This window comes from Tupaia chinensis, unplaced genomic scaffold (assembly GCF_000334495.1).
Source record: "Tupaia chinensis unplaced genomic scaffold, TupChi_1.0 Scaffold000088_1, whole genome shotgun sequence".
In the NCBI taxonomy this organism is placed as follows: Eukaryota; Metazoa; Chordata; class Mammalia; order Scandentia; family Tupaiidae; genus Tupaia; species Tupaia belangeri.
The window spans coordinates 4,476,193-4,495,204 of record NW_006159550.1 but is presented as its reverse complement, the minus strand read 5'-3'; the positions used below and the strand labels follow the sequence as shown (position 1 = coordinate 4,495,204).

Here is a 19,012-nt window from a genome sequence, read left to right as displayed (position 1 = left end):
ATTAAAAAAAAAAAAAAGCAAAAAAGAGAAATCTAATTTGCGCTTGTGTTGGAAAAGTTAAATACACTCTAAATTTGAAATTAAAAATTCTGTAAAAAGTGCTCAAATTAGAGCCAAGAGAAGGCCACGATTTAACGAATTCCCAGAACAGAAGCCTGCTTGGAAGCTGTAGGCTGGGTAGGAACCACGAAGCCGAGACACCCGCCAAGCTCAGCGTGCTGAGGGCTGGCAGTGGGTGTCACAGAGAAACCCGCCGAGACACACGGCGTGGGCAGCACGGGCAGCCCGCCACCAGCTCTCCAGCTGCTGCGTGGGAGAACAGCACGCTGGCAACTTGGGGCACCGATGGGAAGTCAGCTTGAGAGAATGTGGCAGTGCATCAGGGAGCAGGGGAAACCTCCTGGCGCCACAAGAACGAGACGGTCCCGAAGCCAGAACGTTAGAAGGAAGATCTAATTCTTCTTAGCATCGTTCTCAGGAGGCAACAAAATTAAGCAAGAAATTAATGACAAAGGACAAGAAAAATAAAACAAAAAAGATGATACGTATTCTCAAATATTGAGTAAAAGATCAGATTGCACCCAGGGTTCTTTGAAAATGAGAATATAAACACTATAACCCAAACTTCAGGGGATGCAATCAGAGCTGTAAACAAGGGAAAGTCTCTACAGCTCTCGAAGGTACCAGTGAGCAAGAGCAGATGTGCCAGCACTGGCCGGGGGCACACACTTCACTGGGGTGTGAAAGAACTCCACAGACGGAGAGATGAGTTATGTTCAGGGATAAGAAGACCTGAAATTCTCATGGAAGAGGTACATTTCACTAAATTAACCTATGGTTTTTAATGTCAGGCCACAGGAAATCTCAAAGGGATTCCTCCTAGAAATTTGAAAAATGCTAAAAAGTCATTTAAAACAATGTGAGATTAACAGCAGTTTAAAAAAAATAAAATAAAAAAGCAACTTGAGGAAAGTGCTTTGCCCTGCCAGAGAATGACGCCTTCTCTAAAATCAGTAGTTAAAAACAGTAGGTCGGGATGGGTGGCGACACAGCGGCAGTGAGACTAGACACGGAAGGTCCCGAGTTCACCTCCCAGGGCCACAGCACGCTCTGTGTGCACACATGCCAGAGACCTAGCCTGGTAGTGTGGCTACCCTGCTGGGAGTGTTTCCTTCTCTTTTTCTCTCTGCCCACCTCATAGAAGAGATGAACAAACTTTTTTTTAAAAAAAGGAGAGCTGGAGCCAGCAGGTGGCTTAGTAGTTAAGGTGCTAGACTCCTATATGGAGAAGAGCAGTTGGAGTCCTGGACCTGGCAGCTTGAAAATCACGCCTGACACGTGTGTGCAAGCCCAAAATCCCACGCGGAGAGTGGAGGAGAAGGGATCGCAGCATGGCCGTTCCCTGTGGGGGTGATTGTTCACTTTCTCTCTCACTGTCCCTTTCTGTCTCTACCAAGTGCACACACCTTATAACAAAAACCTTTAAAAAAAACCAAGAAACAGAGCAATGGTTCTAGAATTGACAGAAAAAGAAAAGAAGAAAAAAGGAAATGGGCATGAGGCCAGGGTGGCGGGAGGTGTCTGCAGAGCAGGTGCCCTCAAACCACTGTACAGCGAATGGTCCTTGGCATCATCTTTCTGGAGGATCCTTTAGCACTATGAAATCAAAGCTTTAAATATGACCCTGGCAAGTTCGCACCTAGAAATTTATGCTAACAAGTGATCAGTGAGTGAGTCAAGATGTATATGGAACTATTTATAATGCCGCAATAGATTAACAACTGAGGGACTGCTGATAACAAGGCAAAAGAGCTAGACAAGCCCGACTGAGTATGCATTATTTACATTAACTAAAAAGGTGTCCAGGGCATATAAATTAAAAAGTAGATTACAAAACAGTATTAACATAGTGCCCTTCAAGAAGTAATGGGTAGGACCTGGCAGGTGGCATGGTGGTTGAGACACTAGACTACCCACATGGCTGACCATGGTTTGAGTCCCGGATCTGAATATGAATTATTTTTATAATACAATAATGTGGATGAAAATATATTCTCTTATTTTTATACTCAGGATAATATAAGGGAATAAGTGAAAGAAAAACAACAATCATAAATTCACTAGAACTTGGGACCAGTAGTTAGCGTAATGGCTGTCTCTGAACTCCCATGTAGTCGACTGTGGTTCGCATCCCAGACCCAGTGGCTTAAACTCACGCCAGGCATGTGTGCGTGCATGCCTAAGATCCTGAGAGGAGAATGGAGGAGAAGGGACTGTGGCATAGCCATCCCCCCAGGGGGGGAGATTTCTCACTTTCTGTCTCTCTCTCTCTCTCTCTCTCTGTCTGGCGAGTGCAGGCGCCCTATAGCAAAAAAAAAAAAAAAATCTCTCTAGAGGGAACAAAAATTTACTAGAACTTAAAGAAGGAATGTTTGAGGCATACTGAGCATTAATTCACACAAGCCTACTTCTAAATACCTACTTTTTAAATCAAACATTAACTTCTTTAGAACTTCAGAAAACTGTTAATAAGATCTTGTTGCAATTTCTACCAAAATGTAAACCCACTCCAACCAATCCTCTTTTGTGGTCTGTGTGCTTGGTTATGGGAGAAAGCTGGGGCTGGCTGGAGCCTTTATTCCTGTTCTAGCTCCAAGGAAAAGCTTCCAGCAGAGGGCAGGAAGAAAAGGAAGGCGAGAATTGGCAATTCAGTCACCTCAGGGCTGCCTCTAATAAACCTCCTAGACCCTGAAAAGCTTCTCTTCAATGTACTTAGTTTGCCAGATGTGTGCACTCAACAGAGAGAGAGAGAGAGAGAGGGCAGATGTCCTGTCGCCACCCCTTCTCCGTTCCCTTCTCAGGGTTTTGGACATGAGCACACATGTGCCTGCCTTGTTTTTCAAGCTGTGGGCCTGGGACTCAAACTGTGCCGTTGGCCGCGTGAGATGGGGCTGCCCTGGTGGGCCCCTGTGACCTCACAGTGCAAGGCAGGCACGAGCCACTTCAGGTAACTGAGATATATTTAAAAATTTAAAAAGGCAAGAAGAATAATGTACTAATTTTCATAAGTAAAAATAAACATTTGAAAGAATTATGTATTTAATTTTATTTATTCATTTGTTTATTTTAATTTGACCAGAGAGAGATAGAGAGAGAGAAAGTGAGAAAGCAAACCACCAGGTCTGGGACTCGAAACAAGTCCAGCACCTTAACCGCCATCCGCCTGCTGGCTCCCAGCAAAACAAATTTTAACTGATTAACATTGTAATTTTAGAAATGATTCATGTTATTGCCTCATGTTTTTAACATAGCAGTAGTTTCAATCACTTCACCTTTGTATTTTGTGGATTAAAAAGAAATGATCATAAATAAATCTAAATTCGTGTGAGTAAAAAGAACTATCTGTATACTCTTTATATATTAAGGCAGATTATCATTTCGAAGGCTTTTCTGTAGGATGAACACATTTCCCTGAAGGCCCTGGCTCTGTGTGCTGACGGTACCCGGCTGACTGTCACAGCACAGTGGACTGACTGTCACAGCACAGTGGACGCCGTACTCCGCCTTGTTCACTGAGGGTCAGGGGCCCATGCTGCCTCTCCCCACCAGACTACAAACGCCCTGGGGAAAAGGCCCATCTCTGACACTTGCTCTCCGGCAGGCACGGCAGTCTCAGGAGGCGCTCCTCAGTCTACTGGTCTCAACTCTTTCCTTCCGTGTCCAAACCAGCGCGCGTTTACTCTGTCCCTCCGTGTCCAAACCAGCGCGAGTTTGATACGTAGGAGCTGTGCGGTTCTCTAAGGCCCTGGCAATGTCCCTAGACTGTTGGGTCATCGAGAAAGTCGTGACGCATAGAAAAACAGAGAAATAGTTCATGACTTTCCTGACGGCTCAATATTTTGCACACTGGAATCTGCCCTAATCTCAACACTGCGAAGGAAAGAACCATGCAACTGAATCACAGAATGGACACGTCCTGGCTTTCAGAAAGGGCTGACTTCCACGAGTGCATGTGCGACTCCTGGGATGTCCATCTGTTTTCCTGTGCTCGAGGCCGGGGGATTAAACTTGTGTACAACTTGCCAAATATTTGAAAAATTCATCTAAGATTAGTCTTCCTCTCTTCAGTTTCGGTAATAGTGATTCCTTTATTTCAGGGACACAGCTGGTCACATGTGTGGCCTGAACAAGTGATTACCTGACATGCGTGTGTGTGCCTACAACAGGCCCTCTGGATTGCCACGGCATCAGTTCTCAATCTCTCCTTTTTTGTTTGTTTTAAAGAGAGGTTTTTGCTATAGGGCGCGTGCGCTCACCAGAAAGACACAGAGGGATAGAAAGTGAGAAATCACCCCCCGAGAGGATGGGCATACCACAATCCCTCCTCCACTCTCCTTCTCGGGATCTTGGGCACGCACGCACACGCGCCCGGCGTGAGTTTTAGTTGCCTGGTCCAGGACTTGAGCGGCGGTGGGAGTCCAGCGATGTAACCACGATGCCATCTGCTGGCCCCGTGTTCTCACGTCTCTCGTGAACCTGGCCTGCTTCTCTCCTCTATGTCCGCCTGGCCCCTCAGAGCATTTATTTCTGCTTTCCCCGACTACCTCATTTCACTCTTTAAACAAAAATAAAAAGGTTTATTTATTAACAGTATCTCTCATGAGAGTGAGGCAGAAACAAAGAGGAGACAGACACGGCACCCTCGACAGTCCCACACAGCCCCTCCTCCAGCCTTTCCCAGCCAGGCAGGGGCACAGGTGTGCATGTGTGTGCCTGGCATGTACAGGTCGGCTCTGGAACCAAGCCCCGAGCTCATAGGCGGCTTTCAACACGGCAGAGGCTTGCACTCCCGCTGTGCCACCGTGGCTGGGCCCCGCTTTATCCTTTACGCACAAGTCTAATTTTCTAATCCATGCAGAATAAAGCCTCCAATGTCATCTTGCAATTATGCTTTCACTCTCATTATTTTCCTCTGCAACTCTCACACAAGATTTGATTTCTCATGTTTACTCTATGGGGCACAGAGTTTCACGTAAGAAGACCAAGGACCAGATGATCCACTCTCCATTTGTTTTGTTTTGCTTATGTTTTTGTCCTCGTCTTGGGAATTTCAGGCAAAAACACACTTTCTGGCAGAAATACCAAGAAAAGTTCTGCTTTGGTGATTTAAGAAAAGATAAACTACTTTCCTTACAAACATTCTACACTAATTTAAGTGCCACAGAACTATCTGCCTGTATTTCACTGACATTTAATAAAATCCATTTCTTTCTTTTAGTCATAAAACTGCCTAGAGACCTACTGAGCACGAATGTTCTACAAAGTATTTTAAGGGGTACGCCATTGAGCAAACTACCTTTAAAAGCGGCTGGTTAATTTATTTGGTTCATCTTCCACATCCTGTAATATCGGATTGTCATTATCACAATACCGAGAGCAATTTAAGCTCAATGGGAGCTAAGTACATGGAGAGGAAAAGCGGCTTCCAAGAGGTCTGTTTTTTTGTTGGAAAAAGTATTTTAGGGCTTTATTTCCCATAAATCCACATTTTGGCGGTCAGCACTCTCAGTACTTATATTTCAATAGGAGCCCTCAGATCCTCAGCAATATACTCCGTTCTCCTATGCCTCATGCTGATAAATCTATCTAGTGCTTTCTTCACTACAGGGTGGTGTAAGCATGCACACCCGGAACTTCCCAGGCATGAGATTCCTAGCGGCACCCGCGCTGGTAGCCAAAGGCCCCCGTTACCCATCACCCCCTCTTCCTCAGTGGCACAACAGTCCTGCTCTATCACCTTGCCAGCTTTCGGGCTAATAAACCACTTAGATCCATCAGGTCTCCTAACTGCTTGGGTGGACAGCCCGGAGGGGAGGCAAGACTGGGCACGGCAGGTCACCATACCAGGTGTGCTTCTACCGGAAGGACAACGGGGCTCGGAGAAACAAGATTCCACAAAGATGACTCACTAGGTCAGAGAACATACCAGAGATCAAGATAACCAGGTGAAACAGGGACACAGAGAGAGCCAGGACCAGCCCCAAGGTACAGACAGTAGGCACTGGGCAGAGGAAGCCGCAGCTCATGGGACAAGCCTGGGTTCACATCCCAGCACTGAGCACTCTGGGAGCAGGCATGCCCGGGACCGACGGGAGAGGGGACTGGAGCACAAATGACGGGGTCATGACCAGGCCATTAGGAGTGCGTCCCTCCTCTTATGCACACACATGCACCTTCTGGAGTTAAAATAATAATAAAAGAAAGAGAAAAAAACAAAGGTACAACCCAGTAAATCACAGCATATCAAATAAGACTGCTTCAGTAAAAAATAAAAGCCATAATGATGGAAAGAACTGTCATTAAATTTAAATAAATATCCCAAATCAGAAAAGATCATGAATGAAATTTTAAAATCAAGAGGGCAAATGAGAAAACATTCGTGGGAGTGGAGAAGGCTGGCCAGTTAGCCGGCTGCTGACTGCAGACAGGGGTCTGGACTCTTGACAGAGGCAGGGCAGACCAAGAATCAGAGCCAGTCAGCGCCTCTGCCTGGCTTCAGCTCGGTCCCAGTGTGTGCACATGCACCTGCTCCGAGCTCCACCAACAGTTTCCTGGCTCCATCAAGACAGAACATAAAACATGCAGGAAGGAAGAGGGATTTCCCAAATAAACGACTGCCTTAAATCAATGGTTATTTTGGAGACTGGACCAGCCATAATCAATCCTTCACTCTCCTTTACCTAAAGTTAATTTCTTTACTTCAACATTTTTTTAAGAGATTTTTGCTATAGGGTTCATGTGCTCACCAGAGACACAGGGAGAGACAGAGAGAAAAATTAGAAATCAACCACTCAGGCGGGTGGCCACACTGTGATTCCCTTTCCCTCTTGGGATTTTGGGCGCACACATGCGTGCACACACACACACACACATACTCCCAGAATGAATTTCACGCCGCCAGGCCCAGGACTCAAACTGCAGTCCGCCATGTGGGAGTCCAGTGCCTTAACCACTATGCAACCTGCCCTAATTCAATATGTTTTTAGAAAACTGAATACAGACCAAATACTGCTACTTCAGGAAAACTCTGTGCACAGAAAGGCTCCCAAGCCCACCCGACTGGCCAGCTGCTTCCAAGCAGTATTTGAGTAAACACAATTCCAATGCAACACAGAGGCTGGACAAGTCCTTGAAATGAACTAAACCTGAGAAAACTATGTAGACAGACCAATGCTCTGACATTTAAAAACCACTGCATCAACATAAGGTAATCACCAACTTAGCAACCAAGAAATGCAAGCTAAAGATTCAGCGCGAACAAAAGGAGCTGAACACTGAAGTTGCCTTGCGGGCCCAGTTTCCTTTAGAATAAAATATTAGAAACAGGCACCAGCAGATGGTGCAATGGTTATGTCGCTGGACTCCCATATAGTCGACCACAATTCAAGTCCTGGACCTGGTGGCTTAAAACTCATGCCAGGAATGTGTGTGTACACGCCCAAAGTCCCAAGAGGGATTTCTTGCTTTCTGTCTCTCTAGCAAGCACACATGTCCTACAGCAAAAATCACTCTCTTAAAACAAAACAAAACAAAACATTAGCAATAACAGATATATACAGATCTACTATCTACCCACCCACTTATACTATATGGGTTTAGCAATCAAGTCAACATGTGAGGCAGATTCCTATTTAAACTAGAACGCAAACTCTGCATATGTAAACTTGTAATATGAACGTTTTTTTCAGAAATGGTAATGATAAAATTGAATAATTTTATCACTTAAAAAGGAAGCTTTCCCGGGGCCAGCAGGTGGCATGGTGGTTAAGGCACTGGACACTCCCATATGGCTGACCACAGTTTGAGTCTTGCTCCGGGTGACTCGCTTTCTCGCTATTTTTTATTTTTTGTCCCCTCTCTCCCTGTCTCTCTTTGGTCAAATATAAAATACATGAATGAATACATAAAATTAAATAATTCTTAAAAAATAAAAGAAAAGAGAAGAAAAAAGAAAAGGAAAGGAAAGAAGAGAAAATAAATCTTTCCCATGGATTCTGCAGACTTCGCAGTGGTGGTTACTGATAGACACCCTGAGCCTGTTTTTCAGTTTGCAGCTGAGGATATATTTCTCAGGGCTGAGCAAAGCCAGACCCCCTCAGCAGCAGAGTGGAGGTAACACAAAGTCATGTACTGAGTGATTAAACGTGGATTAATATTCTGTGCCAGGAGCAAATATCTCTAACTCTTAACTACACACAGTCTCAGCCACACACAGTCTGGATTACAGACATTGATGGAAGATCCTTGCAGTGAGTATATTAAAAAAGAAATACAAACTGCTAAGTCTTAAATAATATGAAAAGTCACCTGAGGTTTTATGTATTTGAATGAGCTCTTCACTCAATTCAAACTAAAGCAAAAGGGTAAGAAATAAAGATCAAGATGCTATCTGCAGAAGAAGCCAAGTCAAACTGACCTGCCCTCAAGTTTTACAACCCACTCCATTATCTTTATGAAAAACGCATTACCTGGACACTCTGGTCAGTCACTGATGGTTTCCATGGACATGGCAGGACTGACGGTTTTGAGTATACTCAACCCACGTGCTTACATATTTTCATCACCTCTTTCTACACTTCAGTATCTACTCTAAAGTCTCATTTAGATTCCCATGAAATATCTCCCTGGGAACAAGAATAATTATTCCAGTTTTAGCCAAAATTGGAGAAAGACTGAGAGCTATTCAATAAGCAACAATAATCTGTGCTCAAAAATGACAATAAATAACAAATGGACAGTCTTCACTGCCCTGGGTTCTGAGATGATATTAAAAGCTGAGCAAAGAATATAATCAGACCAATTACAAAGCAAGATATAAAAAAAGTAGCTAACAAATAAAAATGTTCAAAATCACTAATAATTCAAAGACATTGCAAAACACAACAATGAACTATCTTCGTGTATCAGCTTGGCAAACAGGACGTGCTGAAACACACAAGCGGTGTAAACTGCCGTTAACTTTTCGGGAATGACCTTTTACTTGGCAGTGTGTGTCAAATGCCCTAAATTATGCTCTTTGACCCAGTCATTCCAATCCTGAGAATCAATGCTGGGAAAACATATAGAAGAGCAGGCAAAAGTTCATGTCCCCAAATTCTAGCTTCACTGTAGCATGACTTACGACAAACTCTGGATACAACCTAAAGGTCCAACGACAGAATGGGATATTATTTAACCTCAGTGCTGAACTAAGAAAATACTTCAGTAATGTATAAAATTTATAAGTTAAATAATGTTAAGTTAAAATGAGATCTCAAGTAGTTGAGATTGTATTGTTTTATTGCTTTCTCTTGTTATAATAGTAGTACATGCTGGATCGGTCCATGGCCTGAGTGGCAAGACCCCACTAGGGTGACCCCATAGTTTAAGTCTCAGACCTGGTGGCTTGAAAAACATGCCAGGCACATGTGTGTTCATGCCCAAATTCCTGAAAAAAATGTAGAAATGGTGGAGAAAAGATGGCAGCATGATCATTCCCCATGGGGGGAGGGGTGCTTTCTCACCTTTTTTCTCTCTCTATTGCTTTCGCTCTGGCAAATAAAAGAAAGAATGTAAACAGTAGTACATGCTTACTACAATAAATATGGCAAAAAAATAATAATAAGACAAATAAATAATAAATAAGGAAAAAAAATGAAGACCAGAAAAAACACTCATAGTCCTGCCTAGACACAAATATTGTCTATTACCTGGTATACAGTCTTTCAGTCTTTCATGAATATACCTACATATATAACTATATTTCCAGAAAAAATGCGACCAGACCTTACATACTTTTCAGCCAAGTACCTCAACAGAAGCCATCTCTCACATGCTGGGCATTTTACTAGTTCTAACTAAGAAGAGAAAAGCTGATATCCAGAAGCCTGGACCTTGGTACTGTCCTGGCGAATATATCCTTCTGACAAGGCCACCCCAGGACCATGAAAGATCAGGACAAAAACAAGACCATTGCTTAAATATGTCAGAATGCAGACACGAGAAACATTTTCCAAACCATGGAGATGACCAAAGACCTGCTCCCATTCTGGCTAAAATGAGAGACTGCCTCTTCTTTTCTATTATTATTTTAGCCTTGGTTTAGTCTTTTCTCCATCTAGGTAAGACTTAGTACAATACCCAGGTGTAGAATTACTCTGGCTTCCTGGCAGCAGCCTACCGAAAGCCAAATCCTGCTTTTTAACCTCTGCGACCACCTCACGCCAGCCCCAATCCTGTTATCCTTCCATAGCTCAGGCCCAGTGATCATGGTGTTCAGAAAAGGTTCATTGGGCTGTCTAGATTTGTAAAAGATCTGCAACTGGAGGTGGAGAAAAGAAGAGATGCTAGTCAAAGGGAACAGACTTCCAGTTGTAACATGATTAAGTTTTGGGGATCTAATGTACACACTAGTGACTATAATAAACACTACGGTGGATACTTGAAATTTGTTGAGAACAGATCTTCAGCGTTCTCAACACACATGTGCGAGCGGGCACGCGCGCGCACACACACACGTACACAGTTAACTATGTGAGGTAACGGATATGCTCATTTAGCTTGATTGTGGCCATTATTTCATAATGAGTAACACATCAAGTTTTCTCTGTAGACCTTAAACATACACAATTTTTATTGGTAAATCATAGGTCAACAAAGCTTCTTGAGAAAGATCTCAATAAAGTAAAAAAGACTGCATTTTAATAAAAAGTCACTCTATTGAATCCTCTTTCAAAAAGGATTCCAGGAGCCAGTGGGTGGCATGGTAGTTAAGGTGTTGGACTCTCAAATGGCCAACCGTGGTTCAAGTCCCAGACCTGGCAGCTTGTTTTCTCACTTTCCCTTTCTTTCTCTTCTGTCTGTCTCTCTCTGGTGACCACATTTTCCCTGTAGCAAAATAAAATTAAAAATAATAATACTGACAAATAAAATAAATAATTATTTAAAATAACATAAGAGATTCCAAGCTGAATCTCTTCGCAGATCATTGCTGGAAACTTAGAGAAGCCAGTTGATTCTGCCACCTCTGTCCTTTAGGTAAAATTTGCCACCAGCCTTCAGCCCTGAACAGCGACACGTATTTCCTCATTTCATTCATGCAGGTCCTTTCCTCGTTTTCTGACTGACATTTTCCAGCTTACAAAGCAACTCATCCCTGCGGCTAGGTCCCTCACTCTACCCACCCCAACACCAAACAGCTGACGAACTCATTTCTAAAAATGAACTCCACTTCGAACAGCATTGTGACAATTTAATCATTTGTCACAGCACAGAATCAGTTATTGTGGAATGTATTTTAGAGTTCAGAGGTAAAGGTCATATGAAGCTACAGTTTATCTGCTGACAGAGAACCCTGGGACAATTAAAAAAACAATAGAACCCAGACAAGACCCACTAGGCAGATTTATTTCTAAAATAGAAACTTCCATCTTACTATGCCTATGTATTAGAATTCTTATGACATAAGAAGGTTATACTTAAAAAAAAAAAAAAAAAAAAACTATTGGCTCATATGTATGGAGTTCACGTGTTTTTAAAGCTCTCTCCAGAGGTGTTTTAAGAGATGTGCTTCTCCTTTTCTTTTTTTTTTTCCTAGCATGTAAAGAAAACAGAATTTAAAATAAGCATTTAAGGGACCAGCAGTTAGTGTAATGGCTATGTCACTGGACTTCCACGTAGTCGACCGCGGTTCATGTCCCGGACCCGGTGGCTTAAACTCACGCCGGGAGCGTGTACGTGCGTGCCCAAGATCCCAAGAGGAGAACGGAGGAGAAGGGATTGCGGCGTGGCCATCCCCCTGGGGGGGTGATTTCTCGCTTTCTATCTCTCTGTCTCTCTCTCTCTGTCTGGTGAGCACATGTGCCCTTATAGCAAAAACCTCTTAAAAAAAAAAATAATCACTTTATGCTTATGTGTCAAGCCAGGGAGTCCGTAAATCCAGCTATGGCGATCAAGAACTAGGAAGTTCCCTTGAGAATCTAAAATAAAAGTTGATGCCAGGCAGAACTATAGCCTCTTATTCCCCATCCCTGGTGGGTACAGAGCTATCTCTAAAGACCTAAGAAGCCAGAACCTTAAAAGGAAAATATCAATAATGTGTCAACTACAAGATTCAGAGATTTTTTTCTTGCTAGATTGCTATGGTTTGTAGACTATTTTGAAATATATGTCTTAATTACCTAAAACAATTTTTTTACAGGCATCAAAACTTTTAATATCATTGAAACAACTGAAGTAGGGGCCAGCAGATGGCATCGTTATTGGGATGCTGGACTCCCACATAGCCCGGCCTTGGGTCGAGTCCCAGACCTGGCAGCTTGCTTTCTCCGGCAGCTTGCTTTCTAGCCCTCAACAATTAAATCTCTGGTTGAGCATACGTGCCCTATAACAAATTAAAATAGTAATAAATAAAATGTTTTAAATAATTCTGGAAAAAAAAAAAAGCCCTCAACAATTAAATTAGACACCTCTCAAATACTCTTACAGATGACATCATGAGTAACTCGTACAGGACCTCCACCTTCCTGTTTAACTCCTCTGGTCTCCGTGCCATTCAAAGCACTGCTTACAGGAGCTGGCATATAATTCCAAGGATTTCTTTACCTGTCAGCCCAGAGATCCATTTTCCAAATGGGTACGAATGTCTTTATTCCACATTACACCTTCATCTTGCTAGTCTTTGCTCCAATTTGGGGGGAAGAGTAAATGATTTCTTAAAGGTCATAACCTCTAAGCCATATGCATTTCATCTTTAATCTCTTTTCCCCCATAAGATCTGTCATTTGCTCTAAACAACACATCTACAACATATCAATATCACAAGTTATCACCACTTTCGGTTCTTTAAACTGGTTCCACTTCATTTATGGTACTTGCCTAAAATTGCAGTTGAAATGATTAGTTGCTATTGGGTCTATGTAGTCTTCATTTTTCTCATTTGTCAAAAGTATAAACTTCCATAACTCAGTTATGAAAAGAGCAGATTCTTCTAAAAATTTGCTAACACGTTCAAAAGGAAAGCCATCATTTCACAATACTTCGTCTTTCTTAATGTCACCTTCTAAAAGCTTTGTTCCTACTCTTTAAAATCAAATATATTTCTTAATGAAATTAGAAAAACAGTTCCTGAAGTACCTTCCACTAAATAAATCGATTTCAAAACAAACAGAACATACTAACATCAAACTACGCAGCAGAAGTGATCGTTAAAAGTGCACTCACACATATACAGAGAAAAGAAAAACTCTGGGGATTTGTTCAAACCACACCCAGCTATGCACATTCTGAAAGTTTTTATTTTGCTATGTACAAAAGAAGTCCTTATGATTTATCAAATAAACACTATTTACTGCTTACTACATACATATGTACGTAATAAACTTTAATAGATGCCCTTCAAAATCAATTGTTAATAAGTTACAAGTCCTAAAATAGAAGACACATTTACATGTTTTTTCAAATTATAACATAATAAATTATAATGACCTCTTAAAGGGAAAGAAACCCAAATCAAAATGTGTAAGTATATTGTATTTGTTCATTATCACGTAAATCATAATTAACAGCAAAATCAGTGGCTCTAAAACTTAAGAAAGGTGTTGAACAGGATGGATTCATAAACCTGAAAACCTGGAAAGTAATTCTAATATTTATGACTAACTGATTTTTGACAAAGACGCCAAGATAATGGGGAGAGAATAGTCTTTTCAATGCATGATCTCAGGACAACTGTATATTCACATGTAAAAGAATTAATTTGGCTCCCTACCTTACACCATGCACAAAAATGAATCCAAAGGAGATCCTAGACCTGTTTCAAAGTTATAGTTATAGAAATCTTAGAAGACGACATAGAGAGTAATTTTCATGATTTAGGACTAAATGATCTCTCAGAAACAATAATCTCTTGGGTCACCAGATGTCATAGAGCTTAAGGTGGCTGAATCTCACATGGCCAGCTATATTGTTCATGCCCCGAACCTGTTGGCTTGATAAATATACCAGGCATGTGTGCATGCCTAAATTCCCAAGAAAAGAATGGAAGATAAGGGACTGTAGTGTGGCCAACCCCCCAGGGGGTGACTTCTCTCTCTCTCTCTCTCTCTCTCTCTACCTCTCTCTCTTTCTGTTGAGGGTATGTGCCCTATAGCAAACTGGAAAAAAAAAATGAGACTTTGTAATAAACTTAAAAAATGTGGTACTTCAAGAGATACCATCAATGAAGTGAAAGGACAACTCACAGGCTGAGAAAAAAAATTTACAAATCATATAACTGATAAGCAACATGTAATGAGAATATATAAAAAGCACTTATAACTATTATATAATAAATAACCCAATTTTAAAAATGGACGAAGAATTTACACAGACATTTCTCCAAAGAAGATATGCAGATGGCCAGTAAGAAGATGAAAAGATGCTCAACATCATTAATCATCAGGGAAGTGAAAGTCAAAACTGCAATGAAAGACTACTTAACAAACACTAGAATGGCTACAATCAAAAGACAGACAAAATTAATGTTGGTGAGAATGCAGAAAAATTGAAACCCACATGTAATTTCTGATGAGAATGCAAAATGGTGCAGTCACTTTGCAAAACATTTTGACAATTCTTCAAAATATTAAACACAGAGTAACCATATAATCCAACAATTCTACATTGAAGAGAAATAGAAACACAGCCACAAAAAGTTGTGTACCAATGTTCAAAGCAGCATTAGTAGCAATAGCAAAAAGGTGGAATCAACCTAAATGCCTGTCAACTGATAAGCAGGTAAGAAAAATATATCCAAGCAATTGAATACTTCTTGCTCTTAAGGAATGAGGTACTGATACATGCTACAACATGATGTTTCCTAGAAAGCTAATGAAAGAAACCAGACACAGAGGTCACATACTGTATGAATCTACTTATATGAAAGATCCAAAATTCATACATGAAATATCCAGTATAAGCAAATTTATTAAGAAAGATTAGTGGTTGCGTAGGGATGAGAGAAAGAGAAATAGAGAGTGATGGTGAATGGGTCTAAAGTTTCTTTGTAAGATGATAAAAACGTCCTAAAATTAGATTATGTTGAAAATTGCACAGCACTATAACTATGCTAAACACACTGAGAGGTACACTTTAGGTCCCAGCTGGGGTGGCAGAAATAGTAGGTTGCCACTGCTCAAGGTTGGGACCACAGAGGCCCAGATTTGGCTCCCAGACCAATCCAAGCAGGCTGGGAATGGAAGGAAGTACCTATCTATCTTTTCCTCCTTGTTCATTGAAAAAAAAAAAAAAAAAAAGGAAAAAAAGAAAGAACGATACACCTCAAACTGGTGGACTTTCTAGTATGCAATTTATTTATCAATAAAGCTATTAAAAATCTAAAATAGGGCCTACTAGGTGGCATGGTGATTAAAGGTGGCTAGATCCTACATGACCAACTGTGTAGTTTGAGTCCTGGACCCAGTGGCTTAAATAACACGCTAGGGGTGTGTGTGTGCTGAAAATCCAGAGGGGAGAATGGAGGAAAAGGGACTGTGGTGTGGTCATACTCCCTAGGGGATGCTTTCTTGCTTTCTCTCTGTCTTTCTTGCTTTCCCACTCTCTCTCTCTCTCTGTTTCAGAGAGACAATAGAGTTCACATACTCTATAGCAAATTTGAAAAAAAAAAAAGTCTAAAATAAAGATAACTTACCAATTACATGAAAATATAACCACGTGTAATTAGATAATTCTTCACTTCAAAATATCTCACATGCACTTTTAGCAAGGTTAGTATCCTAAGCCTTGTACACAAGATACTAAGCTCTTTGGAATATGTTTTCTATTTTAAATTATTTTAATGCAGAAGCTCTAACTTAATAATGCCACTTTTAAATTCAATTTTTGCCAAATGACATGGATTGTTTTGGTTTTACTCTCATTTTGTATAAAGATAAACATCTTTTTGTGCTGGGAAAGAAATGCCCATAGATGCATTTCAGAAGTGCAAAAGAGGAAAGAAAGGAGAGCTCAAAATACTCTCACAGAAGACTGAACATAGAACAATCTGGCAAGTAGTCAATAACAAATGAGGGACAAACCAAATGCCTGACATTCTTGCCGGTTCAGCATTTGGTGGACTGTACTTCCTGTACCATTTATCTCAACATCCATCATTCTATAAGCTCTAAGATCTTCCTACATGGCCTCACCAACTCGGACTGCAGACTACTGCTGTTCCCACAACACTCACGTAGCCACTCGATAAGCTTTAACCTGAACTGTGTATGCACACGGCCCATCCGACAGATGTACACCCATGACACCAGATGCTAAGGAGAAGATGAAGAATACTTTATTGACATGGTTAGCCCAGGCATCCTACAGACAGAAAAGACATTGTGTGGCAAAAATAATGCGGCAAACCTATTTAGACTGCAGGTGCCCCTTGCGGTATAAAAGCAATGACTAAACTTTGTGAACTATGCTGATTATTAAAAACATAGCCAACACAGTGAAATCTTATCTTCAGGTTTTTGAGTCCTACTACTTGGACATCAACGCCTGTATTATCTCACGTCGTGTCACTTTATTTTAACAGCTTCAAGAAATAAAACACAACCATAAAATGCCTCTTAAATTGGAAACTGAACTCAAAACTGCACGCAGCAAGAAAGTGTTCATACCAATGCGATTTAACAATATTTTAAATGCGTGATGGGTTCTCGTTAAGGTGGCAAGAGACATCTTAGGAGCAGACCCTCCAGCCCCAGCTCAAGCCTTCAGATGATGGGAGTCCCAGCCAATATTTGGGTTGTAGCCTTGTAAGAGACCCTGAGCCAGAACCTAACAGCTATGCCAATCTGAGGTTTTCATGAATGAAATAGTGTTTGTTGTTTGAAAGTCTTTAAAAGAGGTAGTAACTCATTATTCTTGATCTCCACTGACATATAAATAAAAACACAAAGGTTTAAAGCACAGCTAAGTGAATTTATGCTATATTGCACGCATTTCCTAACGAGAAAGTGTTCAGTAAAGAAATACAGAAGAATTTTAAAGCCATGCTTTCCTGAGATCGACAGAGACAAGTACTACAACGGACATCTGATGGCCTCAATGTATACTATAAAGCTGTGATAATCAATAAAGGAGGAGGACATCTGATAGCTTCAATGTATACTATAAAGCTGTGATAATCAATATAGGAGGAGGACATCTGATAGCTTCAATGTATACTATAAAGCTGTGATAATCAATATAGGAGAAGGACATCTGATGGCCTCAATGTATACTATAAAGCTGTGATAATCAATATAGGAGAAGGACATCTGATGGCCTCAATGTATACTATAAAGCTACGATAATCAATATAGGAGAAGGACATCTGATGGCCTCAATGTATACTATAAAGCTGTGATAATCAATATAGGAGAAGGACATCTGATGGCCTCAATGTATACTATAAAGCTGTGATAATCAATATAGGAGGAGGACATCTGATAGCTTCAATGTATACTATAAAGCTACGATAATCAATATAGGAGAAGGACATCTGATGGCCTCAATGTATACTATAAAGCTGTGATAATCAATATAGGAGGAGGACATCTGATGGCCTCAATGTATACTATAAAGCTACGATAATCAATATAGGAGGAGGACATCTGATGGCCTCAATGTATACTATAAAGCTGTGATAAGCAAAACAGCATGATATTGGCACAAAAACAGGCAAGTAGAACAATGGAACAAAACTGGCAACGCCAAAATAAACTCCAGCCAATGGATTTTTGACAAAGGGCACAAGACAACCCACTGGAAAAAATAAGATCTCTTCAGTCAATGGTGCTGGAAAAAATGGGATATCCGCCTGCAGGAACATGAACTGGACTCCTGTCTCCCAACATTAACAAAAATCAACTCAATAATAGACAAATGGGGCTACATTAGGCTAAAAAGCTTCTGTACAACAAAAGAAGCAATAATTACAGTGAGGAGACAACCCTCAGAGTGGGAGAATATATTTGCACAGTATGCCTCAGATAAGGGGACTAATAACTGGAATAATAGGGAATTGAAGCAGCTTACCCCAAAAGAAAAATCAATCCAATCAAAAGATGGGCAAATGAGCTGAGCAAACAACTCTCCAAGGTAGACATATGAACAGCCAAAAAGCATATGAAAACATGCTCAATATGTCTCATTGTAAGGAAATGCAAATCAAAACCACAATGGGATACCACTTAACCTCAGTCAGAATGGCTAAGAGTAAAAGAATTAAGTATGGTAAGTACTAAGAAGGCTGTGGTGAAAAGGGAACCCCCCTCCACTGTCATGGGAATGTAAATTAGTGCAGCCATTGTGGAGAATACAGAGGTTCCATAGAAACCTACAAATAGAACTACCATACAACTGGTAATTCCACTCTTCTGTAGGTAGGAAGGATAGGGAAACCCTCTGTTGGAAAAACGTGCACATCCGTGTTCACTGAAGCATTATTCACAATTGCTTGGAGATGAAATCATCCCAAATGTAAAAAAAGACAAATGGCTTTTAAAGATGTGGTACATGTACTCTATAGAATACTACTCAGTCATAAAAAACAATGAGACTCGGGACAAGCAGATAGCAGGCTACCGCACTGAACTCTCACGTAGGTGACTGCGGTTCAAGTCCTTAACAGTGGTTTCAAACTCATGTGGGTTGCATGTGCATATATGCCCAAGATCCTGAGAGGAGAATGGAGGAAAAGGGAAAGCAGCATGGCCATTTCCCCTAAGGAACGATTTCTTGCTTTCTGTCTGTCTGTCTCTGTCTCTCCAGCAAGCGCACATGCCCTATGGCAAAACTCTCTCTCAAAAAAAAGGAAAAAATGAGACCCTGCCATTTGATACAAAGTGGACAGATATGGAAGAATTAATGCTAAGTGAAGCAAGCCAAACTATGAGACAGGAACTGTATGGCCCTGCTTAATACATACCAAGTGTCTGCACTCTAC

The 19,012-nt window shown here is 41.1% G+C and overlaps 1 protein-coding gene across 2 annotated transcripts in view; it reads right to left on the bottom strand.

Annotated features, from left to right (window-relative positions):
- Positions 1–19,012, bottom strand: part of VPS41 (VPS41 subunit of HOPS complex) — a 190,384-nt gene that overhangs the window by 76,758 nt on the left and 94,614 nt on the right. The gene's annotated exons all lie outside the window — the stretch shown is intronic.